The sequence below is a fragment of the Felis catus genome, chromosome D1 (genome assembly GCF_018350175.1).
Source record: "Felis catus isolate Fca126 chromosome D1, F.catus_Fca126_mat1.0, whole genome shotgun sequence".
Taxonomy (NCBI): domain Eukaryota; kingdom Metazoa; phylum Chordata; class Mammalia; order Carnivora; family Felidae; genus Felis; species Felis catus.
The window spans coordinates 17,125,788-17,151,657 of NC_058377.1; the positions used below are offsets into that span (position 1 = coordinate 17,125,788).

A 25,870-nucleotide genomic window follows, 5' to 3' on the forward strand; every position below is an offset into this window, starting at 1 on the left:
TCCTCCACCCTGGGAGTAGGCAGACAGACAGACAGACAGACAGACGGTTTCCCACCAGAAGTTCTCCCCAGATGTTTGACCAGATAATGCTCCCTTTGCCCATTGCTGCCATTTGCCCAGCGGGTAGGGGTCAGAGGAAGCGCCAGTTTCTGATAACCTGTAAATACCAGTTCCTGGGTGTAGGAGGAACAGAAGGAGGATGGGCAAGGAGGGCACCATTTTCTCACTTTTTGGGACCTGGCCCTGGAGTGTCTCTTGTTTTCCTGCCGAAGTGGTCTAGTTTGGCACTCACGTGGACGTTTGTGCCCTCGTGTGTATATCTTCTACATTTAACAGATGTAATCGAGCTGTCTTTGTGCCAAGCAGTGTGCCAGGCTTGGGGATATAGAGACCTTGTCATTGCCCTAAAGGCACAACATCTAGTTGGGGGGGGTGGGGGGGGCAAAGGGAGAAGACAGATATAGAAACAGATATTGTATTTAAATAAGTATTTAACGTGTGTAGTGTGTCCCAGGGGTGCACACCCAGGATTTGGTGGGTTTTGGAGAAGGTGCTGAGTTCAGTCTGGGGTGGGATGGGGATCAGGAAAGGCTTCTGGGGAGCAGCGACACAGGGGCTGGTGAGTCATCTGGTAGACATGTACTGGAGTGGGGAGGCATTGAGGAGATTGGATTTAAGGTTGGGGGAGGTCCGTGTAAGGAAAGGCACGAAGACCAGCAATAATTGGGGGAGTAGGACCCACGAACTGGTTGTAGCCTGAGCCTAAGACTTGGGGGAGGCCTGTGGGTCTGTGAATGTCTGGGGGACCACCAGGAGGTGGTAACCCAGTCCGATGGTAGCTACCTCCTCTCTGGCCCGGAAGTACTTTAAGGGCCAGGGCTCAGTTGGTTCATTGCTGTGGTCTGAGACTCTGCCTGGCGTATTGTAGGAGACGAATGGATGGGTTTGAGAGGGTCATTCCAGATGCACCAGTACCCACCAGTGCCCTGCGCATGTTCTCCCGCCTCTTCATCCTTGGCTAAGGCTTCTCTGATCTGTTCTTAAATGAGCTTCCAGAGAGGGTGTGTCTGGGGGTTAGCATGGCTGTCTGGGGATGGGGTTGGGTGGAAAAGAAGAAGACAAGTAAATGAGATAGTATGGTCATTCGTTCATCACCTTTAAACAGACCCTGAAATATGCAAAGCACCAAATAGGTGCCTTGTGTGTGTGTGTGTGTGTGTGTGTGTGTGTGTGTGTGTGTGTGTGTGTTGTGTGTGTGTGTGTGTTGTGTGTGTGTGTACTGGGTTACAGGGGACAGATAAGAGAGCCAGGGGAGGCACAGAGGAAAATAAGATAGAGATTGTTTACTCAGAGAGTAAACAGATGTCTTTTTGAGTGTCTACTGTGCTAGGGACTGACGGGACGAAAGTGCACAGCCAAGGCCTTAACTCAAATAAGTATATTATAGCATGGAAGCTGGTCACGGCCGAAGACCGCCCCCCAAACACAGCCACCTAGAGGGAGGAGTGAGTGCTTCTCATTGTGGAGAACAGGGAAGGCTTCTGGAAGAGGTGTCCTTTGTTTGAGGCTCCGAAAGGTGGATCAGATTTGGACCAAGGGGGACCGAGGAGAGAACTTTGGTGGAAGGAACAGCTTGTACGAGCACATGGAGGTGGGAGAGGTTGGGGCCCTGTGGGGGAACGACTGACAGTGCAGTTTTGTTTGTTTGTTTGGGGTTTTTTTTTTGTTTGTTTTTTTTGTTGTTTTGCTTTTTATGTTTTTTTTTCTTTTTTTTTTTTTTTTTTTTTGCATTCTGGGGATGTGTAAGAGAAAGGGACAGAAAATTGCAGCCAGATTTCAAAAGGTCTGAAAGGGCTCCTTCGGTGGCAGGAGGGAGCACAGGACCACGTGGTAGGAGGCTAGACTCTGGTCCCTCCTCTTAAGCTGGAAGCCCAGGAGTCATCCACTGCTGCTGCTTTGTCTTCAACCAGCATATTCTAATCCAAAAGCAAACACTGTTCATTCTACCTCCAGCATTATCTTAAGTCTAAGTGACTTTGCTCCATTTCTACTGTTAGCACACTATCCACGTGCTCATCAGCAGTGTAGACAGTGCACCCCGAGGGGAGGGAGTAAAATGATCCAGCACATGGGACCCTGGAGTTAGACTGCCTGGGTTTGAATCCTTAAACCCCTGCCCTGCCATGCAGTAGCTGTGTGCCCTTGGGCAAGTGACTTCACCTCTCTGGGCCCCGGGTTCCTCCCCTGTAAAATGAGGGGGAAATACTAGCACCTACTTCCCGGACTTGTTGTGAGGATCAGACGGGTTGGACAACATGAAGTCCTTGGAACAGTGTCTGGGACACATGAAGAACAGCGTGTGTTAGCCGTGAGTGTAACCGGAATCTCTCTCCCCACACCAGTTTGGCTCTTCTCTGCCCTGGTGCTAGAGGGATACGTGAATTGTTAAAACGTTGATTTTCGAGTGATTTGGAATCTACAGAAGAGTGGCAAAGGTGGAACAGAGTTTCCAGGTGTCCTTCATCCAGCTTCCCTTCATGTTGATACCTGATGCGCCCATGGTGTATTTGTTGAAACCAGGAAATTAGCATTGGCATAATACTATTAGCTACAGAATTTGTCTGGATTTCTCAGTTTTCTACTAATGTCTGCTCGGTGTGCCAGGCTCCAATCCACAATTCTACACTGCATTTAGTTTTTCTTTATGTGTTTTAGGTTTATTTATTTGGAGAGAGAGCAAGTGGGGGAGAGGCAGAGAGAGAGAGAGAGAGAGAGAGAGAGAGAGAATCCCAAGCCAGTTCCACACCGTCAGGGCAGAGACCCACGTGGGGCTTGAAACGTGAGATCATGACCTGAGCCAAAGTCAGATGCTTAACCGACTGAGCCACCCAGGCGCCCCAATACTACATTGCATTTAGCAGTGGATTGTGTTCTAATGCAAATGAGCAGGACCCCATACGAGAGACCCCTTCCTTGGCCTGCCAGCCTCGGAGGCCGGTGTCAAATTCTCTTCAAGGCCTGTGGGGCTGCGTGTTTCCTCCGCCCGGTCTTACCCAGTTCCAGGGCTTTGAGTAGGAGCCACTGGGCTTTCCTGAAGTTTCTTGAGGCCATCTAGTTCGCCTCCTTGGCCTTTACTCATCTGCACCAATGCTCTTCGTCTTCCTTTCGGCCAGCCACTTATTTCTTATGGCTCAGTTTACATGTGTCGTTTCCCCAGAATGGTCCACTCTACCCTTTAGACCAGGCGAGTCCCCTTCTATATGTTCTCACAGCTCCCTCGCATGCTTGTAACCCTTCAGCAAGTGTTTATAATACGTGGTTCTTTCCCCACTGGGCTCTCAGCCTCTCCAGGGCAGACCTTGTGGGTCTCGTCTGCTCTATCCCTAGCATCCGGAAGGTGCCTGCCACTTGGTCCGCACTCAGCGAAAACGTGTTGCTTGACTAACTCACACCCTGTGCCACTTGCTAGCAGTTGCTTCTCCTTTCTGGGCTTCACTTGTCTTCTCTGCAGCCTGAGGAATAGAATTTGTTCAGTGGTTTTCCAATTGCGCTTTGAAAGCCCTACAGTTTCCTGGGTTCCCCACTTCCTGCTTCAATTAGGAGCCATGTTTAAAGAGCACGTTGTTTTATGCTCTTTAAACATGGGGCTTTTTGAGGAAGTTTCTTCCTAATGGATTCTGCTGCTTAAAACGTTTGACCCCCCCAACCCGACATATTATTGCATTATGTATTCTGTATCACATAGACGGTTGACTCTTGAACAACGCAGAGGTTAGGGGCACCAGCTTCCCGCACAGTTGAAAATCTGCATATGACTTTTGACTTCTCTCAAACTTAACTACTAACAGCCTACTGCTAAGACCGGAAGGCTTATTAATAACATAAGCAGTCGGTTAACGCATTTTGTATATTCTACGTATTATATACTGTATTCTTACGATAAAGTGAACTAGGGGAATGCAAGCGTTATTAAGAAAATCATGGGGCGCCTGGGTGGCTCCGTCGGTTAAGCGCCAGTCGGTTGGCTCAGGTCACGATCTCACGGTTCATGGGTTTGAGCCCCGCATTGGGATCTGTGCTGACAGCTCGGAGGCTGCAGCCTGCTTCGGATTCTGTGTCTCCCTCTCTCTCTGCCCCTCCCCTGCTCACGCTCTGTCTCTCTCTCTCTCTCAAAAAGAAAAAAAGAAAAAGAAAAAAATCGTAAGGAAGAGGAAATACATTTGTAGCACTGGACTGTATTTACTGCAAAAAAAAAAAAAAAAAAAAAAAGCCACGTGTAAGTGGACCCGTGTAGTTCAAACACGTATTTTTTCCAAGGGTTAACTGTAGTCGCGTTATTTTAGAACTCCTTGATTTATTTTTTCTGCAGGCAGCAGTGAGCCATGGAAGGTCTCTGAGCAGAGAAGCACTTATTGGGGGCTGCCGGGACTGTGGTTCAGGAGATGAATCTGGCAATATCACGGGCACGATGGTCAGAGGCGGACTGGTCAGTGAGGGAGGAGGGGAGTGTGGAGACAGGGTTGTCATGGAAGCCACGCGAGGAGAGAGTTTATTGGAGGAGGAGGAGGTGGCCAGTAGTGTCTGATGTTGCAGAAAGCAGGTAGGGATCAGAAGGGGGTCTTTGGAAACGGGGGGCAGAACACCAGTGGCCCGTTGGAGTCATGGTGATGGCAGAGTCGGGGCAGAAGCAAATGGAAGGTGAGCCAGCAGAAGCAGCAGGCGTCCACCCCGCTCCTGAGAAGCTTGGTGGTGGTCGGAATGAGCGAAATGGCTCAGAAGCTTGGAGAGACTTGGCGCGACAGAGACCAGGGGGCTTATGTTCCCCTCTTTGCTGGGAAATCAGAAGCTACCCTGAGCCACTCGCAGGCAGTGAGGAAAGAGCTAGTGAACAGTGAGATCTGGGAAACAGGTGTAAGGTGTGAAAAAGGGTGCACTTCATGGAGTGGGCCCTGGACGAGGCACGGGTGGTGGCACCTGGGTGGAGGGGGGATCAGCCTTAGAAAAGAAGGGACTTCTCTTCTCCTGAGCCCGGAGGGAATGTGAAGAGGGCAGTGAAGACGGAAGTTTTGGGGTGGCGATCGGGGAAGTGAATGATAAGGCCGCTGCAGTGGGGTAGGAGATGGAGCTCCCTGCCCAGAGACGAGAGAGGTGGCTTCAGACCTCACAAAGGAGAAGGGCCAGAGGAGGGGGAAGGGAGGTGTGGTTAGCGATCTTCCAAAACCCGAAGGGAAAAGGAACAAGCGTGGTCTGCGTGCCTTCGTAGAGAAGGATCAGGACCAGTGGGCATATGTGGGGGGGAAGTAGATTTTGGTTTCGTCTGGGAAGACTGTTTAGGGAACTGAAAATGGAATAAATTCCCTGTCTCTTTTCCCCCTCAGGCCTCAGGTCCCCCTTGCTGTATGCGGGATCCTTGCCCCGGGGTGGAGAGTGGCCCATATGAATTCCATGTTCTCTCCTGGCTCTGAGACTGATGGCCGCAGGAATAACACTCAAAGGACGGGCATGTGAATTCACCTGTCTCACCAACCCCGTGTCTGGGGCCAGTGATCACACAGAGATCAGCTCCGAGGAAGGTGCCATCACCAGGAAACTGTCCCAAGGTCCCCCGCCCCCCCTCAGCCTCCACTGGCTCTTTCATAGAGACAGCTGTTGGGCTTGGAAAAGACCCAAAGTCAACACAATAATGACTTCCCCTCCCGGCCATATTCCAGGCCCCTCTGTGTCATTTAGTAATTGGCTAATAAAGCTCACTTTGATGTGAGGGGAGCCCTCTTAAGAAGTCCCTAAGATTCCCCAATACCCCAAAATCTGTTGACAGAAGATAAGCTTGAATATATATTAGAATGGTATGCCGAATGGGGGTTACCCTTTCCTGTGACCCTGGTCCCGGGTCTAGGGTCAATGGAGGCTGAGGGCAAGGGGAGAGGAGAGGAGGAGGGGAACCCCGTAGAGGAAGTATGGCTAAGCCCTAGCCAGCCCCAGAGAGGACCCACTGGTGTGGGTGCCCCCTTCCCTAACCTGACAGGCCAACCTCACCCCAGGCAGTGGGAAACCATAGCACCTAATTACTGTTATCACCACCTTGGTAGCTGTGGTGATTATGATGGTGCCTGTGTATCCCACAGTGCTTAGAAACGTTTAATTATTGTTATTCTTACAGAGATCATTGCAGAGCCTCCCTATTGCCACGGCTGCCATTGCTCTTGGGGACGACGGATCAGCTGAACACAGCTCTGCCCCAGGTACAGTGACGACCAGGTCAGAGCAGTACCAAGATGGCTGACAGACAGCCAGCCTCTGCCTTGTGGGTCATGCTGTCCCAGGGATCTCCACGCCTTTGGGAGCGAGAGCTCTGAGCGATGATAGAAGGCCCCAGTTTCACCTCGAACCACCTAATTCTCCAGAAGGAAAGGGCCCAGAAGGCAAATTGGTCTACACCCTGGCTCTGGTTAGAAGGCCCTCAGTGCATTCCTGTGAATCACCATGTCCAAAGTCCTAGGGGATTCTATTTATTTTGAGAGAGAAAGAGAGAGAGAGAGAGACCCCAAAGGATTCTAGATGTGAGTGGAGGCACCATTTCTGATTTGGGAATACCTAAAACTCAACAGTGGTACGAAGAAGAAGCTTCTGCTGAGGACCTGAATGGGCCAGGGAGCTTCGACCAAGACACGGGAGGGGGCTGAGAAGGTTTCCACCTGCAGCATGCCTGATGGGGAAGGCCAGAGGGAGGAGAGTGAGGACGAAGACCCTCGGCCTCCCACCCACACTCCCTTTTCTTCACTGGTGCCTTCAGATCGGGGGCGGGTGGGGGTTGTGGTCAGGATAATGATCAGGATGTACTACTTGTCTAGAGGAACCAGATTTTTTTACTTTTTATTTTTTTTGAGAGCCACGTGGAAGTCAAGAAGTGGACTTGATCTTAAGGGAGGAACAGAGATCCTGGGTCAACCCAAGCCTCTTAGAGAAAGCGCGTGGTGGACATTCGCCCTGGGAGCCGGGGGATGAGGCTGTTTGTTCTTCTCCGGGGCACTGTGGAGTGTGGCTCTTGACCTCTTTGGGCCTCAGACCTCTTCAGGATCCGGCAGAAGCTGTCTCCCTCTGCCCTGCCGGCCGCACACATGCACAGGACAGCGTTTACGCGGCAGCCCCTCAGAAGCCCAGCTGGGCCCTGCGTTAGGAAGGAGTCCTTCAGGAAGGGGACAGCCCTGAGCCCAGGATCCCTGGTATCTGGGCTAATGAGGGATGTTAATGACACGGAGGGTCCAGAATGAGGAAAATCGAAACCAGATTTCTATCGCGTGAGCTAAAAAGAAGCACGACACATGTCCCGCGTTGCAATCTTGTAAAAAAGATACACCGGTGAAGAGAGAACGGTGAAGGCCGTGTGGAGAAATGAAAACGATTTGCAGGTAAAGTGGTGTTTTTTTTTTTAATTTTAAAATTTACTTTAACGTCATTATAAAGTTATTTTATGCTAGATTTACTTTTTTTTTTTTCCTTCTGTGTCAGGTACAGTGGTTTTCCTCCAGAAATGAGGTTGTGAATTATATTTGATTTAGGTTAATATTAATGCCCTGTATTCCTTGAGTACATGCTTCTGGGCACAGCTCCTCCAGGAGCGTGTCAAGTGGCCTGGATGTGACATCCGAAGGGAAGACAATGCCCACGCGAAGTCACTGAACTTGGAGGAGGCCTGGGAGGCGGCTGAGCGGGGAGGGGTGTGTGTATGATTCAGAGTCAGGAGTCCCAGGTTTGCGTCCTGGATCTGCCACTTGAGGACCGTGGACAAGAAGGGGGACGAACTGTCCCAGTTTTCCCGGGACCGAAGGGGTTTCCCAGGACATGGGGCTCTCGGTGCTACCACGGGGAAAGTTCTGGGCAAACCGGGGGATGGTCATCCTGTTCACGAGCCCTTTACCTCTCTGCGTCTCAGTTTGCCCATTCGTAAGATCGTGTCGTTGACTTCCATTTGTAGAAGTCGGGGATGGGGATTATTGCCGTTAAGATGGGATGAAGGAGAGGGACTGGGGAGAGGGGGCAGTTCTCCTCAGCCCGGAGATCTGAGACACCCAAAGCCGTACAGATGCACGCTGTGATGTAACGTGGGGAACTCAAGGGAGCCACTCTCTCACAAAAGGCTTTAGCAGCGATTCGTTAACAAGTATTTATGGACCACCTATGACCGGGAACCACGCTAAGCGTTGGAATAAAGCCATGAACCACTAAGGCATGCTCTGCCCCTTCCCGGGGCCCGAGTCGATGGGAGAAGAGAGGGCGAATAAGGAAGCGGGATACTAGGGGAATCTAGGGGCCTACAGGAATGTCGGGGGTGTGGGGACTCTTCCCTAATCCGGGGGGGTCAGAAAGGGCGAGGGAAGCATTCCTGTGGAGGTGAGCTGAACCTCGTGGGAGCCAGGACTGGCCAGCCAGGGATGTTGCATGGAGAAATCAGACGGGGAAAGGCAGCGAAAAGACCCATGGGTCCCAGCGCATCTTAGGACTGCGAGTAGTCTAGTCTGCCTGGTGCGGTGCAAGGAGGGGTGGGGGGAGAAGGGGCTGGGAGGTATGTGCCAGGTGTGGGCCTTGTGCGCTGCCTGAGGGAGTTTGGACTTAATCCCGAGAGCAGCGATGAGCCACGGTGGGGGTGCAGCAGAGCAAGGATGTTTCACTCCTGGCCACTGGGCAGCCACGGCCGGTATTATGCTAAGGTGGTAGTCTCGGGCCGGGCCCTGGGTTCAGCTTGTTAGAGCCAGGTCGTCTGGACCTAAAGGTGCCAGCTCTGTCTGTCCTGCTCCCAGGGCCCCTGAGCCCGACCCATCTGCTGAGCACTCCTGCGGCTCCAAGTCTGGTGTCGTCAATCTGTGCCGTTCCCCGGCAGGGGCCCTGCTGCCTGGCACAGAGTGTGGCTCCAGAGAGCAGAGTGGCGCCCCCCTCCCAAGCAGGCTGCTGTCACCACAATGTGTGTGTGGGCTTGATGGCTGCGTGGCAGCGAGCTCAGGGCAAGCAGGGGGCTCACGTAGCCCAGGCAGCTGATAAATAACGAGCAATTACACCAATCCGTCCGGGAACAGGGAGGTGGGTGTGCACCCGTGTGCACGCGCGTGCAGACACGTGCATGCGCACATACGCTCAGATTCACTGACATTTAGGCCCACACCATCACTGACCCCCGGGCAAGCACACGGAGGGATTCCCCGCTGCCGGTATGACACAAATAGTCACATGTTCCATTGCATTCCTCCAGCACTGACACGTGTATGTTGCAAATGCTCTGCACCCCTATGCGGACGCACACCCCTGTATCAAGTGCTTAGCACTCAAGATTATTATGTTATTATGTATCAACGTGGTATTGGAAGATACTGGAATGTGTGCACATGTCCCCATATTCTCATAGACACCCATGCCTTGCCCCATACATTCCTGTATTTTTAAAAAAATGTTCTTAAAGTTTGTTTATTTAATTTGAGACAGAGACAGAGCATGGTGAGCAGGGGAGGGGTGAGAGAGAATCCCAAGCAGGCAGATGCGGGGCTCGAACCCACAAACCACAAGATCATGACCTGAGCCGAAACCAAGAGTCAGACGCTTAACCGACTGAGCCACCCAGGCGTCCCTGCCCCATACACTCCTTTAAATGCAGGTGCAGGGGCGCCTGGGTGGCTCAGTCGGTTAAGCGTCCCACTTCGGCTCAGGTCATAATCTCGCGGTTCGTGAGTTGGAGCCCCTGCATCTGGCTCTGTGTTAACAGCTCAGAGCCTAGGGCCCCTTCAGATTCTGTGTCTCCCTCTCTCTCTGCCCCGCTCCCACTCATGCTCTCTCTCCTTCAAAAGTAAATAAACATAAAAAAAAAAAAAAGGCAGGTGCAAACACTAGAACTCCATCCTCCCACAACACAGGTACATACACTCCCGTGTGCAAAAACGGGCTTTGCTCTCAAAGATGTACAGGTTGCTATCATTTGCTCTCCCAGCCGCACCTACACAAAATCACAACAGCAATAATAATAATAGCAAAACCGGCTTGGGTGATTGCTTTATATTTTTCAAAGGGTTTTCAAGCCTATAATCTCATTTGATTCTCACAGTGGCCTGGTGAGGCGGGTGGGTGGAGCAGGCTTTATTACCCCAGGTTTATGGTTGAAGAAGCAGAAGCCAGGAGAGGTGAAATACACCATCTGGGAGGCGGCCTAGAACCCAGATCTGACTTCTCCGCAGCGAGCTTCCACGGGGGGGGGGGGGGGGGGGGGCCCAGGCCTGTTTGACAACTTCCAGCTCGCACTGTGGAAAGCAGCAAGCGGGGCCCTGGCTTGCTGCTGGATTCTGGATTCCTGGTCAAAACATTTCCCCGAGTCAACCCTGGCTGAGAAGTGGGAATTGGAGGCTGATAAAGGGAAACCGCCATCATTAGGAATCCCATAAAGTCTCATTTACAACTCCAGTCAGATGAAAGGAGCAATTGACTGCGTTGGAGGGAAAAGCAAATACCGAGCTCCTCGAGGACGGTGGCCTCAGACAGCTGATCCTGGGGAGGGCACGGAGGTCCTGGGGTGGGCGGAGCCTGTCCCATCTGGGCGCTCCCCTGCTCTGTGCACTTCCTCTCCCCTCTGTCTGGGCTGGCCTCGGGGGTCCTTGAGCTCTGGTTCTTGGAGAAGGGGACAAAAGGACGATAAAAGGTCTCTCCCTCCCCCAGAGCCCCTCTCCCCCACGCCACTGCAGAAGCCTCCCTCTTTTGCTCAGTCCTGAGCCTTCGGGGCATCCAGCACCCGTGCCTTCTATTGGCTGGGGCAGAAATGCGGAACAGGCCGCCAGTCCCCTTACACCTGGCCTGCCACAGCCACGGGGGCCAGACCCTTAGGCTTGAGATCCAATTACTCGGAAAGGTGACAAAGACAGTTTTCTTCAGAGGCCTGGGCTCTGTGGGGAGGTGGCCTGATGGTAAAAGGACAACCAGTGTGATCATCCTTCTTTGCTTCTGCCGCTGCTGCTTCACTCTGGTTTCATCATCACTGGTGCCTCAGTTTCTGCGTCTGCAAAATGCGGATATTAAGACCACCCTTACACTGCTGTGGTGAGGGCCAGAGGAGATGAGGTGTACAAAGCCCCCCGCACGGTGCCTGGTGCGCCGCCGGGCTCCATGGTGTCAGTCTCCCGGGGAGGGCCTCCGCGGCCAGGACTGGAGGGGTGTGTGGCAAGAGGCGCTCCCCCAGCCTCCTGGGTGTGCCGGCTCTGGCTGGGAGGGAGGGAGGGGCAGGGAGGGGACATCTGTTTGACACTCTTGTCAGCATCCGTTACCTGGTGTGTATTTTCCCAGGAGCTGATTACATTACAGCATGTGTTGATAAACATTGGGAGTCGGAGCGGAGTGGAAACTGAGCGGAATGTTAAGCGGGTGGAGGTTTGGTCAGGAGATGCTGAGAAAGGGCTGGCTGTGAAGAATGGGAGGTGGTGATGGGGGGTGGCGGCAATCTGGTGACTTTTTAGCCTGCCCTGCCCCTTTCTCGTTCTCTCGCTCCCCTTCTCTGTTCCCTGCCTCGGCTTCCAGCAGGGCATCCAGACAGGGTCCCAGAGGCAGTGCTTTATAGAAGAGGTGTGGGATTTGGACCCAGGCAGTTGTGGGTTCGAAGCCCAGCTCTGCCACAGGCTGGCTCTTGGCACCCCGGGCTAGTCCCTTAACTTCCCCAAGCTCAATCTTTTCCTCTGTAAAGTGGGCTTAACCTACACTCCACAGAGTGAAGATTGAGAAGTGAGGACAAGAGACACCCCAGCCCTGAGTTTGCTTCGGATGTTAGGCAACTTTTTCTTAAAAAAATTTTTTTTCAACGTTTATTTATTTTTGGGACAGAGAGAGACAGAGCATGAACGGGGGAGGGGCAGAGAGAGAGGGGGACACAGAATCGGAAACAGGCTCCAGGCTCTGAGCCATCAGCCCAGAGCCCGACGAGGGGCTCGAACTCCCGGCACGCAAGATCGTGACCTGGCTGAAGTCAGACGCTTAACCGACTGTGCCACCCAGGCGCCCCTAGGCAACTTTTTCTTAAGTCTACTTTGGACTAAGGGGAAAGGGGCCCGTGTCTTCCATAGGACAACTTCCCCACCTGTGACCCTGGTTAGGACTGGTCAGGTGACCCGGGGTGACTGGAACATTCCACCCTAAATCTTTATATACCTATGTACTTAACAACAGCTGCAGTTAGTTAATTATTTGTTTAGTTATCTCCCTGATGTCTTTCTCCCTCACTGGTCCACAAACTCTCTGAGGGCAGGGATTGTCACCTGGTCACAAGTGAATGCTCAGAGCCTCGGTGGGTGCCTGGCACCAGAAGGAATGGGCGACTCTCATCCGTCCCATTGGTTCGTAGCAGAATGTCAAGGTAACCCCTCTCAGAGGTGTGTGGTGCCTTATTCTGTGGTTGTTTCTAGACGGAAAGCACTGGCTGTACTTCTCACTTGGCCTTTGTAATAACTTTTCCCGTGGGTATCTCTTGTCGCTGAGGCTGTGTGAGCTTCCCCAGGACTGGGGTGTTTAGACCTTTAAGATTCAAGAGGACAGGCAACTGAGTGCGGCAGAAATCCCACAGACACGTCTCAATGGAGGATGCTGCTCCTATTCCCCTCCCCCACCCCTGCGGGTCCCTGCCTCGACACCTGCCACTCCAGCCCACTTCCAGGTGCCCCACGCCCGCCTGGCGCCTCCCGAGGCTGCTGGGGCTGCCTCCGACGCAGGTCGGAGGAGCACGACTGCCCAGCGCCACCTAGCGGGCGCGGGGCCGGGGGAGAGCGCGTCCGGGTCTTCCCAGGCCTGCGGCAGAGCGACCGCCCCCCAGAGCAGAGTAGGGAGGCCAGGGCCACCGCCCCACTAGACCCCTTTCTCTACGTCCAGAGAGTGCAGGCCCTCCGGGGAAGCGCGCTCGTCCCAGGTTCCGGGGAGCCCTGGCCCCGACGGCAGCAGTTGGGGTCCTGCGCGTCCTGCCGTCCTCAGGACAGCCTTCCACCCCTCCCCCCCGCACTGTCGTCGTTCCCGTCTTTCCGCAGCCACAAAGAGGCCATTGATTGGGAAGAGTAGCCGGGTTGTGGTAGAAAAGCTGGAGGGGACGCGCGCGCGGACACACACACACACACACACACACACACACACACACACACACGCCCTGCCTCCTGCAGCGCCCAGCACTCTTGCTGGGGGGGCGGGGGCGGGGGCCGCGGCGGCATGGGGCTGGACGACAGGGCCTGGGGAGAGCTCTGCGCCTCGCCCACTTCTCCTTCTCTGCCCTCTGCGGTCCCCCCCCCTCCCCCCGTGTCGCGCCTCATTTCTGCACCCACGATCCACCTCTGGACGAATCCGCAGGGAATGGTTCATCCCCAGAGGCTGGCCTAGCTCCTCATCCTCCCCATCGCCCCCAGGTGTGGTCTCCTCTCCCAGCAAAGATGTTCGGGGCACTTAGGGGCCCTTTTTAATACCAGGCGAAGCCAGTATTGTTAGGAACCAGGAACCGCTGTCTCTGCTGCTGCAAAGACAAATAACATGCAGTAATGCATCCCGGGCTGATAGGAAGGTTTGACCATGCTGCCGCTCTGGTTTATCAGCACTCGGTCCTCTCTGTAGAATGGCTAATAGAGGGCACACAGCACCCAGAGGAAGTGTTGGGGGCGGGGGGGGGGGGGTGGGATGTGCCAGGCGCCGAGGACCGGAGAGGGCAGGGGCAGGAATAGTTCTGGAGGAAGGATTCCCAGAGTCTCACTTCTTATCCTACTCCTCGAGGGTGGAACTACGTTTGAGCCTTGGCGTGAGGCAGGACTTCTGACCCTTCTACAAACTCCTGCTTTGTCAAGGAAACCGCCTCCGAATTCTGGGCGCCTTGACCCTTTAGAGGCCAGGGCTGTCCCAGGTTCCCTACCTTGCGAGGCTCCTGGTCCCTGCCCCCATCCTGTCTTAGAGCTGGGTGCAGTGGAGATGGGGAGGGGGGTGATGCTGGCAGTTGGTGCCTGGAAATACAGAACTGGGAGTGGCAGGAAACAGGCTCCTTGAAATCCCACTTGGTGCCTCCCTCAAAGCTTCTGCTTGCCACCTGGATACCTGTGTGCACACAGGAATTGGCTGGATGCTGGGGGAGGGGCTGGCTGAGGGTGCTGGCTTGCCTGCTTTGAAACACTCCTTCCTAGTCCTCAAAGCTGATGTGGAGGCTGTGCCCTTGTATCTGTGTCCCCATTTGTTGGCGAGCCTGTGCCCACACGGGTGCCTAGAGATGTGGGTTTTTTTTTTTTCACATATTCACAGTCTATCTGGGTTTGAAGGGACTTTGGAAGAGCTCACTCTCTGCCCCACCCCCTGCCCCATTCTGCCCCAACTATGCCGAGTGCTCATCTGTATTCTGCTTGATTGCTCCCAGTGACAGGGAGCTCACTACTCTCCAAGGCAGTCCATCCCTGCTCTGGCAGTTGGAATACTGAGATGGAGACTCTGCCAGGCAGCCTAGACAATGTCCTTTCCCACCCCCACCCCTGACTGCAGGAAAACAGGACCAGGACAAGGTGTCAAGAGACAGCAACCCAATATATTTACAGCCAGTGTTTACTGAGTGCTGGCTATCAGCCAGGCCCTGTGCTAAGTATTGCACATATATCGGCTCTCCTAATCTCCATAAAAATCTATGAAGTTATGTCTGTTGTTACCTAATTGTATGGAAGAGGAACCTGAGGCACAGAGTAGTTAAGGCACTTGCCTGAAATCTCATAGCCAAGAAGTCGGAAAACCAGGTCTCAAAACCAGAAAGTCTGGTTCTGCCTGAGCTTAATCACCATATTATAATGGTAGGCACCACCCAGAGAGAGAGAGAGAGAGAGAGAGAGAGAGAGAGAGAGAGAAAATGTGTGTGTGTGTGTGTGTGTGTGTGTGTGTGTGTGTGTGTGTGTGTATCTTCATCTTCATTTCAGGTTTAGCAGTATTAGAGGTTCGAGGTAATCCTGGACAAGAAATTAAGGCATCAAGAATTGCCTTTTTCTTTCTTTCTTTCTTTCTTTCTTTCTTTCTTTCTTTCTTTCTTTCTTTCTTTCTTTCTTTCTCTCTTTCTTTTTCTTTCTCTCTCTCTTTCTCTCTCTCTCTCTCAATGTTTATTCGTCTTAGAGAGAGAGAGAGAGAGAGAGAGAGAGACAGAGGGGGAGGGGCAGAGAGAGAGGGAGCCAGAAGATCTGAAACAGGCTCTACATTGAGAGCAGAGAGCCCGATGTGGGGCTCGAACCCACGAGCTGCAAGATCATGACCTGAGCTGATGTCAGCTGTTTAACTGAGTGAGCCGCCCAGATGCCCCAAATCGCCCTGCTTTCCTTTCCTCTCCTTCCCTCTCGCCCTTCCCCACCCCCCTGCTTCTTCATCACCATCACCCTCCCCTTTGTCTAAATTAAAAGTCATCTTCTGAGCACTTGTGTGTTCAGGGGTTCTCCTGAGGCAGTAAGCACGGTCTGAGAGTCTCCAGGCCAAGACAGATGTACGGGCCTAGAGAGACATAGGGGACATACTCACAGTGGAGAGGTGTGGGATAAATGCGGTTGGTGGACAGGAAACAAATGGGGGCGATCTGCATTTATGTTCCACACCAGCCAAGGGTTAGGTGGTAGTCAGTTCAGAGAGTTTTATGTTCAATTTTATGTCTAGACAGAGTTTGGGATGAGGTTATCACTTTTCTTCTAATTAGTGCAGGAAGGCTTCCCCAGGCACCGCTTTCAGGAGCTCTCTGGCTGTCTTGGCTTTGCCATCTGTCCCCAAGAGCGAGGCATGGGTAGAGTAGCCGAGGGAATAAGCAGCAGATTGGGAGTCAGGACACCTGGATCTTTGGCCTTGGGTCTGCCCCCAGCTTGGTGTATGACCTTGGATAAATTACCCTGCCCTTCTCCCCTTTCTCATTTCTAAAATGAGGGGTCTATCAGACCCCTAAAATGTGGGTCTATCAGACCCCTACAGTGGGTATATTCTGCAGCTGTTCAAACGGGGCTGCTGTGCACAGGTGGGCAGGTTGTGCATCGTGCAAGGACACTTGGCCAAGGGGTGGATGGGGGCTGAAATCTGCCCTAGGCTGTTCTCACCAGGCTATGCATGGGTGGGGCCTACGTCCACCTGGGGAAAGAGGCCCTTTTCCTAATTTGCACAGAGGTACCACATGGGTCCTCGGTAGTGACCCTGCAAGGTCCCCACGCAGATTGGGCCCCTGTGGTTGGCCAGAGTTGGGGTGGTGGTGGTAAAGGGAATTTCTGTATCAGAAGGTGAGGTTGTGGGCTGGGGGGCTGGAGAGAGGAACAAAGAGAGGTTCCGTGGCCCATGAACTGCCCGCCCGGAAGGGGTGGGCAAGTGTCTGTGGGAAGCTAATCTTTAGACAGAAAGGGAGTTTGAGGGGCTGGGGGTGTAGGGAAGCAGGTCTCAGCCGGCAGTAGGTGACCACATGGGATGGGCTCCTTGGCCAAGGGAATGGGTGTCCCTGGGAGCGGTGGCTCTCCCTGTCCCCTCAGCCTGTCTCACTCCCGTCTCCAGTTACCTCCAAAGCAGCTGGTCTCTTTGAGGTGGCTCTTTGTGCTGAGTTCCCCTGGTGAGCGAGATGGGAAGGGGTAAGGTTTTTTTCCAGGGCCTTCCGAGAGGGCTGTAGATTTTTAGAGGTGTCCCCTTACCCAGCAAATGGAGGTCCACTCCAGGCCAGGCCCTGTGGCAGATTGACAGCGTGAACCCTGCCCTTGGGGAACTTCCAGTCTAATGGTGATTTGCCCATGAGTCTAAGAGGAAATGGCCTTTGTCCCGAGAGGCCTGTCGACATCATTGGGCAGTCTGGTACCTGCACTGGGCTTAGTCTGGTCGGAGGCTGAAGGCTCTGAGAGGGACCACAGGGCCTCACTGACTTCCTGAGAAGAAGGAGATCTAGTGGGGACAGATCTCGGAGGTTTCTCAGTATCCGGGGAGAATGTGGGGTGTCACTGAGGAGGAAAACTGGGGGTGAAGGAGGAAAGGGAGGTACATAGGCTGGGGGGGTGTGTCTGTCGGGGGAAAGCCTCACTTTCGCTTGGCTGGGGGAGTGACCGCGAATGAGGGGTGTAAGCCCTGAGGGGAGCTTGTTCTGTGAGGGCGACCACTGCTGATCACAGACCAGGCCTCTGGAGACCATCCGTCTCCCTCCCCCATCCCGCCTCCATCACACAGCTGCTCGGAAGGATCCCGGCAGATGCTGCGGTACCTGGCGTTGATTCACGGGAGAAAGTCCCCCCTTCCGTCTGGCGAAGTCGTTCCTATTGTGGGTCCTGCCATATTCCCATGCGCACAGCAGGTGCAAGTTTTGGGTGCCAAGCCGCTGGAGTGGCCAGGCCTCTCCCGCTGTGCGTGGTTGGAACGGGGAGCAGTTAAGCCCCGGAGCTGTCATCTCTCCAGTGACAATGTCGGGGTCAGGCAGGCCCACCCCCCCCTCCCAGGGGGCCCCCCACGGCTCTTCTTTAAAAGAAAGGGATCTGGGGCGCCTGGGTGGCGCAGTCGGTTGGGCGTCCGACTTCAGCCAGGTCACGATCTCGCGGTCCGGGAGTTCGAGCCCCGCGTCAGGCTCTGGGCTGATGGCTCAGAGCCTGGAGCCTGTTTCCGATTCTGTGTCTCCCTCTCTCTCTGCCCCTCCCCCGTTCATGCTCTGTCTCTCTCTGTCCCAAAAATAAATAAACGTTGAAAAAAAAAATTTAAAAGAAAGGGATCACAGGGAGGCCAGTCGTCTGCCTCTGGCTCACCGGGAGTGCGCCAAGGGACATTGTTTTGAGGATGTTCCCTACTCCCTGACTGCCTTGTACTTACTCTCCTGTGCTTAGCTGAGTGTGATTCCGGCTTGGAGAAGCTCACACTGGACAGGCAGCTGCCGGGGGCAGGGTGGAGGCAGCAGGGTGTCTCTGCCCTGGGCCATAACAATGGTGGTGGTGATGACAGACAGAGCCGACATCGAGTTCTGACTGTGTGCTTACACACCAGTATGTGTGAGTTTCCTGTTGAAGCTGTGACAAGTGACCACAAACGTAGTGGTTTAAGGCAACGCAAATTAATCTTGTGGTTCTCTGTGGGTTAGAGGTCTGACGCAGGTCTCACGGGGCTAAAAGTCAAGGTGCAGGGAGGGTCGTGTTCCTTTCTGGTGATTCTAGGGGTGCTTCCTTTTTCTTACCTTTTATAGCTTCCATAAGCCTGCATTCCTTGGCTTGTGGCCCCTTCCTCCGTCTTCAAAGCCAGCAATGCTGCCTCTCTCTGGTGCTTCCTCCAGTCGCACGTCTCTCCCTAACCCAGCCAGGAGAGATTCTCTGCTCTTAAGGACGCATGTGATTAGGCTGGGCCCACCTGGATAATCCAGGATCATCTCTCCATCTCAAGGGCCGTACTTTAAACGCCTCCACAAAGCCCCTTTGCCGTGTAAGGTGACATTTTCACAGGTCCCAGGGATTAGGGCGTGGGCATCTTTGGGATCCATGATTCTGCTATCTCGGCGTACATGTGCTTTTTCATATAATGGACCCGTGAGGTAGGTAGTGCTGTTACCCCCATTTTAAAGATAAGGAAACGAAAAAAAAAATTAAAAAAAAAAAAAAGGGGCGCCTGGGTGGCGCAGTCGGTTAAGCGTCCGACTTCAGCCAGGTCACGATCTCGCGGTCCGGGAGTTCGAGCCCCGCGTCAGGCTCTGGGCTGATGGCTCAGAGCCTGGAGCCTGTTTCCGATTCTGTGTCTCCCTCTCTCTCTGCCCTTCCCCCATTCATGCTCTGTTTCTCTCTGTCCCAAAAATAAAAATAAACGTTGAAAAAAAAATTAAAAAAAAAAGATAAGGAAACGGAGGCACAGAGAAGCTCAGTAGTTGCCCAAGATTACCTTGCCGGTGCTAATCTACTTGGGATTCAAACCGGGGCAGCCTGACTCCAGAGTTGTACTTTAGTTACTGTGACAAAAGCAGAACCACAGAGCAGGAGGCAGAAGATGTCCAAGCTTCCGATGGCATAAGGCCAGGTCTCCTTAGCTCAGCCAAGCCGTGGAGCAACATGTGTTTATTGAGCATCTACTATGGGCCGGGCCCCGGGAGGGGCTCCTAGGAGGATGCCACAGGTCTCTAGTCTGAGCCCTGGTTTAAGCCCCTCCTCTTTCCACTTCCTATTGCCGTGTGAAGGGATGGGCCCTGTCCTGCAGAGGTTAACTGGGAGAAAGGATGGTGTTCTAATGGGCTCGGGCCCCGGGGGCTCTGGGTGAGCCCCGGTGGAGGACTAGGTTGCCCTGCACCCCACAGGACCCTGCTGGATCACGGGAGCTGGCTCACCAGGCCCACTATTCCTGCCCATCCATCACGAGGGAGACCGGGCCCTCGGTGAGCCTGGGACCTGCAAATCATGGAAATTAAGACCAATTAGAGGGGGAACCAGCAGCCCCTTGGCAGGCCTTCCGGCCTCAGAGGCGGCTCGGGAACTTTATGGATGTTTCCTTCTATTTTGTGGTCCAGCTGGGAGGCAGAAACATGCCAGCTCAGCACAAGGCCTTGTCTAGATGCTTCTGAGCAACTGGGAGGGAGGGCGCCACCTCGCCAGGGTCCGTGGCTCCCTCTTCAGCTCCCTGAGGGTTGTGCTCTGCCAGCCCCAGGGAGGCGAGAGCCGGCGTCTAGTTTGTGGGGCCTTCTTCGCTGTGCACCAGGCTCCTTTCTCTACTCGGCTCTGTCCTCCACACAAGGCCTCTGGAGAATCAAGCCCCGGGAGCTGGAGGAGGGAGAGCGACAACGACAGGTCACCTTGCTGGGTGAGCGGTGTGCTGCCGGGCCTGCCCCTGCTCCCCCCTCCCCTCCCTCCGTGCTCCCACGTCTCCCAGCTAGAGGCAAGGACTTCCCCTCCCCTGCCACGGGCCCCTCCTGAACAAACCCTTCCCCTTGGTTTTTTCCCCAGCAAAAAGGAGACTGAGCTCTGGGACCTCATGGTCCCCAGGGGCAGCGGCAGGATGGCGCTATAGGCACGGAGACACAAGCAAAATTAATTCTCCAGCTTCCCAGGTCCTTTTTGGGCTTTAACTCCTGCCCCCTTGCCCTGGCCCCTCACCCCGTGCCCTGTGATGAAGGCAGAGACGGACCTGTGCACTGTGGGGAGGGCCGGCCCTGAAGGGGCCCAAGGAAGGGGGGTAGGGTTGTCCGGTACAGAGGTGACACTGCAAGGGGCATCCCTTGTCCCCACCCTGCCCCGAGGTCTGTTTTATTAAAAACATTTTTGTTTTTAATGTTTATTTAATTTTGAGAGAGAGAGAGACACAGGGTGCGAGTGGGGAGGGGCAGAGAGAGAGGGAGATAGAACCGGAAGCAGGCTCCAGGCTCTGAGCTGTCGGCACAGAGCCCCACACGGGGCTCGAACTCACGGACTGTGAGATCGTGACCTGAGCCGAAGTGGGACGCTTCACTGACTGAGCCACCCAGGTGTCCTGAGTCTGGGTTTTTAGGATAGGCCCATTGTGCTGGGTTGAGGCCATCTTCTGGAAGAAAACCCAAGCAGAAAGGAGGGGCCACCTTGCCCCAAGGCCTCTGAGCCGGCCATCAGCTGACCCTCTTCCTTCATTGGCTCAGCTATAGAGGGAGCCTCGCGAGAGGGTCGGCAGGGCCTGGGGGTCACGGGGAGACAGAGCCGGACAAGGCAGATAAGGCGGTGCCCAGGCCGTGGCCAGCACGGCGAGCCAGAGGGGGTTGTGGAGGGCAAGTTCCCAAGGGAAGCGGAGGCCCCTGGATACCTGGAGACAGATGGGGGAGAGAGGCAGCACGGGGAGCGGCAGGGGATGTGGCCGGGCACGGAGTGGCTCCACTACGACGTCCGTCCCTCCCTCTGGGCCTCCAGCTGGGGGCTGCCGCGGTCATGCTCAGCCCCGCCGTTCTGTGACTCTCATCTTGGCGACTGTCCCTCAGGACTCATCCAACTGGCCTTGGGCCCCTGGCTTCACTTAACCTCTCTGTGCCTCAGTTTCCTGACCCGTACCACGAGATTAACAATAGCATCTCCCTCAGAGGGTTATTTTTTTTATGGGGGTTGAGTGATTTCAATTCACAGTGGTACCTGCCCCATAGAAAGTGTTGTTGTAGGGGTGCCTGGGTGGCTCAGTTGGCTAAGTGTCCGACTTTGGCTCAGGTCATGATCTCGCGGTCCATGGGTTCGAGCCCCGCATCGGGCTCTGTGCTAACAGCTCAGAGCCTAGAGCCTGTTTCAGATTCTGTGTCTCCCTCTCTCTCTGACTCTCCCCTGTTCATGCTCTCTGTCTCAAAAATACATAAATGTTAAAAAAATATATTAGCCATTACACGAATTATCGTTCCTCATGTTATTAAAAAGATCATACAATGTCGCTGCAGGGTCTGGAGTCGAGCAGGCCTAGGTTGGAGTCCTTGCTGTTCCACTACTCCTAACGTATGACTTTGGGAAAGTGGCTTAACCTTTCGGAGCCTCAGTTTCTTGATCTGCAGAATAGGTATGAACAATGAGCGCGACACCGACTTCACAGTGTTGCCGCGGTGATTAAACGAGATGGCTGAATAAATCTGCGATATAAACTGTAAAGTACCTAGCACAGTACGTTGCTTTGTCTTCCTGGCTGAAGACCAAGGGAGAAGGTAGGACTCCTGACAAATGGCCGTGACCTTCAGAGTGGCCGGATCGTGCCGGGAAATTCCGCAGGAAGAGTGCCTCCTCTTGGTTGGACGGAATGAGGGATCAGAGCAGGACTTCTGGTTCTATTCCCAGGCCACCCCAGGTCCCGAAGTGGGGTGGCAGTGGCAGGCCAGGCGAGGGGGACTCGGCCCTGCCTGGGCTTCTCACACGGAGAGGGAGCAGATACTCCGCTGCCGCCAGACCCGTGAAGGGCACAGATGGGCTTTGTCCTTGGTGGGTGCCGGCTGCCGGGCATGGCGCACCCGGGGTGGTCAGACTCAGCAGGGAGGAGCGAGATAAACATCACACCTGAAAGAGCCTTCCCTGACCCAAGAATCTGTCGGGTCCCCTGTTGTATGCTCCGAGTGCTCTATTTTTTTGCCTTTATTGTCTCTCATTACAATTTGTAAGTAGACTTTTTTTTTTTTATTTTAGTGATTATTGACTGTCTCCTTCACTAAAATGTCAGCTCCCTGAGAGTAGAGACCGTATCTGGACGGCTTGCCTGGGGTTTGAAAGAGCACCTACAATGTAGTCAGTGCTCAGTAACATTTTGATGACTGAATAAGTAATAACGACAGCAAATACTTACCCGGTTTTTTAAAATGTGCCAGCCATTAGCCCAAGCACTTGCCATATATTAACCTATTTAAACCTCACAAGACTCTTACGAGCTAGTTATTCACATCATCTCTATTTTACAGGTGAGGAAACTGAGATACAGAGAGGTTAAGTGACTTGCCCAAGGCCACACAGCCATCAGCTGGTGGAGCTAGGATTCAAGCCATCCGGTTTGGCCCCAGAGTCCACGCTCTTAGTGACAGCGCTGTGCTGCCTTTCAGAAGGCGCGGGTGAGGGAGCCACGTTCCATGTTTATCATGTGTGCCGCGTGTGGGCAAGAGGGTTTTCGGGGAGGGAGCGAACGGCGTGACTCCTATAGACTGGGCCATGTGGTCCTGAGGAGCAGGACACAACCGGCCCCCGTTTATCTGCAGAGGGACAGGAGGTCCTGGGGGGGCCTGTGGGCCCATCGTCCGCCCCGTCCCCGGTCAGGTGCTGAGTGCATTCAGGGCCCCCTGACTTGCCGTAGTTCCGGGTTCCCTCTGCCTAGCATTACGGAAGTGCAGGGAGACCAGCACAGACGTGTGAACCCCTGAATTCCCTGTCCTGGTGTCTGCCTCCTCCCAGGCCTCCTGTGTCCCTGGAAGCCCCGTGGACAGAGTGGGGGTCAGGGGGCTGCTTTGTTCCTGTCTTCCAGGAGGGGATCTGTTTTGGCACAATCCCGCCAGCCCTAGCACTAGGTGATCCTGTTGGCCAGGACAGAGGTGTATTAAGGACACAGAGCCAGAATAAAGGGCCAGATTTCTAGGCTCCTTGGCACTGGTCTGTGCCACAGAAATATCATGGGATGGAGAAGCCTGTAATAACTTGAGATCCTTTCCTTTAGGGAGAGGGCGGCGTGTGGTTGGGGGAAATCCTTTGATCGCTTACAATCGGTGGGGGCTAACCCCCCTAGGGACACATGAGAGGGGCCACAGATGGGCACTAACCTGCCTTTGAGTGACAGTGGGGGGGGGGTGCAGGGAGGATCTAGTTCTCTGCAGAGCTTTTGGCTTTGGTAAGTGGGAATGCAAGTCGGGGGCCAGAGCAGAATTGCACAGAACTCTGGAAGGAGTCATGGCTCTGTCCTGCTGCGTCCTCCTCCCCTGCCCTCTGCTCGGCCCACACCCCAGGACTCAGTCTTACCTCCAGACCAGTGGGAACAAACCTTCCAAGAATGGCACGGTGAAATCCTCTGGCTCTGGCTGAAGGCAGAAAGCTGAAGGCTGATGGTAGTAAAGTGGGAGAAATGTATTCTGGTCTCGGTTCCAGTATTAACACAAGTTACACCTCTGTGAGCCTCACGTCTTCACCTACAACACGGGCATGCGGTGGCGCTTGGACCTCCTGACTTCTAAGGTCACTTCCAGCTTTAGGATTTTAAGGAGGTGGTGCAACTTGGGAAGCCCCTGGGGCTCTGAGACAAAAACCTACCCATGGGGGCTTGAAGCAGAGAGACTGGAAAATACTAGTAACTACTTTATGGTTGGCACAGTGCCAGGGGCTTCAAGAAATATCTTATTTATTTCTTAGAGGAACTCTATTCTTTTTTTTTTTTTTTAAACGGAAGAAACTAGGGCTTAGAAAGGCCTGAGTAACTTGTCCAAGGTCACACAAATAGAAGAGGGAGAGACAAAATCTGAAGGTGGGTTGTGCAACTCGGGGCCTGTGTTTGGTACTCTGCTCAGGACAGAAGCGGGTGTGGGGGTGGGCAGGTGTTTTGTGGCTTCTGGAGACTGTCACATGCCAGGGACATGCAACCCTGGGGAGGAAGGAGGAGACTCCTGGGCAGGGGGGCGGGGTGGCAAGTGTGGGAGGTGAAGGCAGGAAAGGGTCCAAGTGGCAGCAGAAGGAGGCTGTCCGAGGAAGGGGACCCTGGGGGGCAGCCTGGCCCCCAGAAGGGTGAGCGCACATCCACGAGTGGGCATCCGGTCCTGGGGGCTGCTGGCTGTGGGACGCCGTGGCCTGCCTCCCTCATTCTCCCCCCGGGCCCCTGCGGCAAGCCCCAGTTGCACACGTGCACCGACACGCTCTGTCGTCCTTTGTCACACACCCATCAGACACAAACAGGCCTGCACCCTGGCTTGTTCTGACGGTGCTTCACTTCCTGGCACTCACCTTGGCTCTCCTGTTCCCAGCCTCGCCCACATCCGGGGTGTGTGTGTGTGTGTGTGTGTTCATCCGCAGTGGCTTCTCTTGGGTTTGTACAGACATACGCACAGCGTCATAATCCCTCTGTTGTGTCTCCTTCACACACACACACACACACACACACATACACACACACACACACACACACTTCTGTCTATCCCCCTGCTTCTCCGCTGATCTTTGTTTCTCTCCAATCCGGGCACATCCCTGGGTCCCAGAGAACCCCATTAATCTTTAACGGGTCCGGGCTCTTCCTCGTCTTGTTTTTCTTCTCGCTGCTATCTCTGCAGGCTCCTCCAGCAGGACTGCAGGGCCGGGCGGGCCCCCTCCTCAAAGTGGCATCCACAGGAACAGCTGGCCAAGGAATGGCTATGTGGGTGGGGGCAGGCAGGGCCGGGAAGGGATTTATTTGCCTTGGATGCTTTTCTGCCAACATTTTTGTCCATTTGCCACGATGTTTCATGGGTTTCAGCTGATGTCATTCTGGTGCGTGGGAGAGGCTTTGACACCCACATGGTGGAGGGTGAGCCCTGACACAGGAGTCGGGAAACCCTGGTTCTAGCTCCAGAGGAACCTCGGTTTTCTCATCAGACGGACGAGGGGTTTGGAACGGATGCCCTTTAGTTTCATTCCAAAACGTTGACATTCTAGGAGACTTCTGCCCTATTTAGAACCTGTCTGCACCCTGATCATTTCCATTACAATCTCTCTTTCTCTTTCTCTTGAACTCATTTGTATGCACAGACATCATACATGCACACATGAAGACACACACACAGGCACACATCCGAAGGAAGCTTTGCTACTGTATGTCTTCCAGGAACTTCTCCAACTCATCTGGGCCCCAGGCCCTTTTCCAGGGTGGGGGCTGCAAGCACAGGTGTGTGTGTGTGTGTGTGCGTGCACACAGGTCCCACGTCACCCAGAGGTGCATCTCTGAGTTGAAATGTACCTCCCGATGGCGATGACCCAGGAACTCATCCACTTCTCCAGCTAGTCTCACAGCCCCTCCTAAGAGTCGGGACCCGAATCCTCAGCCGTGTTCTTGCTGCCCCCATCCCTGACTGTGAAGGAGAAACGGGATGAGCAGGGGACCCTGCAACGTCTGAGCAGGAAGGGCTAATCTGGTTGACAGGTTTTCAAACACTTCACCTAAAGCGTGGGACCTCGGTTCTGACCAACTCTTACCTGGGCACGAGAACAAATAGCCAACTGATGATGCCAAACTGCTGGGGGTAGGGTAGGTGGGGGCTGGGGGCTGGGGGCCAGCCAACTCAGCATCCCCCAGCCCCCATTACCACTCCCACATGCCCCTTGAGGGAGCGAGCTTGCTGCAACCCCTTGGAGCTTTGACAAATACAGCTTAAAATCCAGCCAGCCAGCCGTCGAGTTCTCCACTGTGGTCCCGGAAGCAGCAGCAGCACCTGCAGACTTATTAGAAATGCAGAGTCTCAGGAGGCCCCTCCCCAGTCCGG

At 54.2% G+C, this 25,870-nt stretch overlaps 1 long non-coding RNA gene across 8 annotated transcripts in view; it reads left to right on the forward strand.

The window, feature by feature from the left end:
• Positions 1-25,870, forward strand: part of LOC109491827 — an 84,766-nt gene that overhangs the window by 630 nt on the left and 58,266 nt on the right. For 5 of the 8 annotated variants that reach the window (XR_006586028.1, XR_006586022.1, XR_002736112.2 and 2 more), the window contains exon 2: positions 6,161-7,409. This is a non-coding gene — a long non-coding RNA (uncharacterized LOC109491827). Of the gene's footprint in view, positions 1-4,266; positions 5,574-6,160; positions 7,410-25,870 lie in introns of those variants that run through there. The other 3 variants (XR_006586027.1, XR_006586026.1, XR_006586025.1) reach the window with 3 other exon arrangements.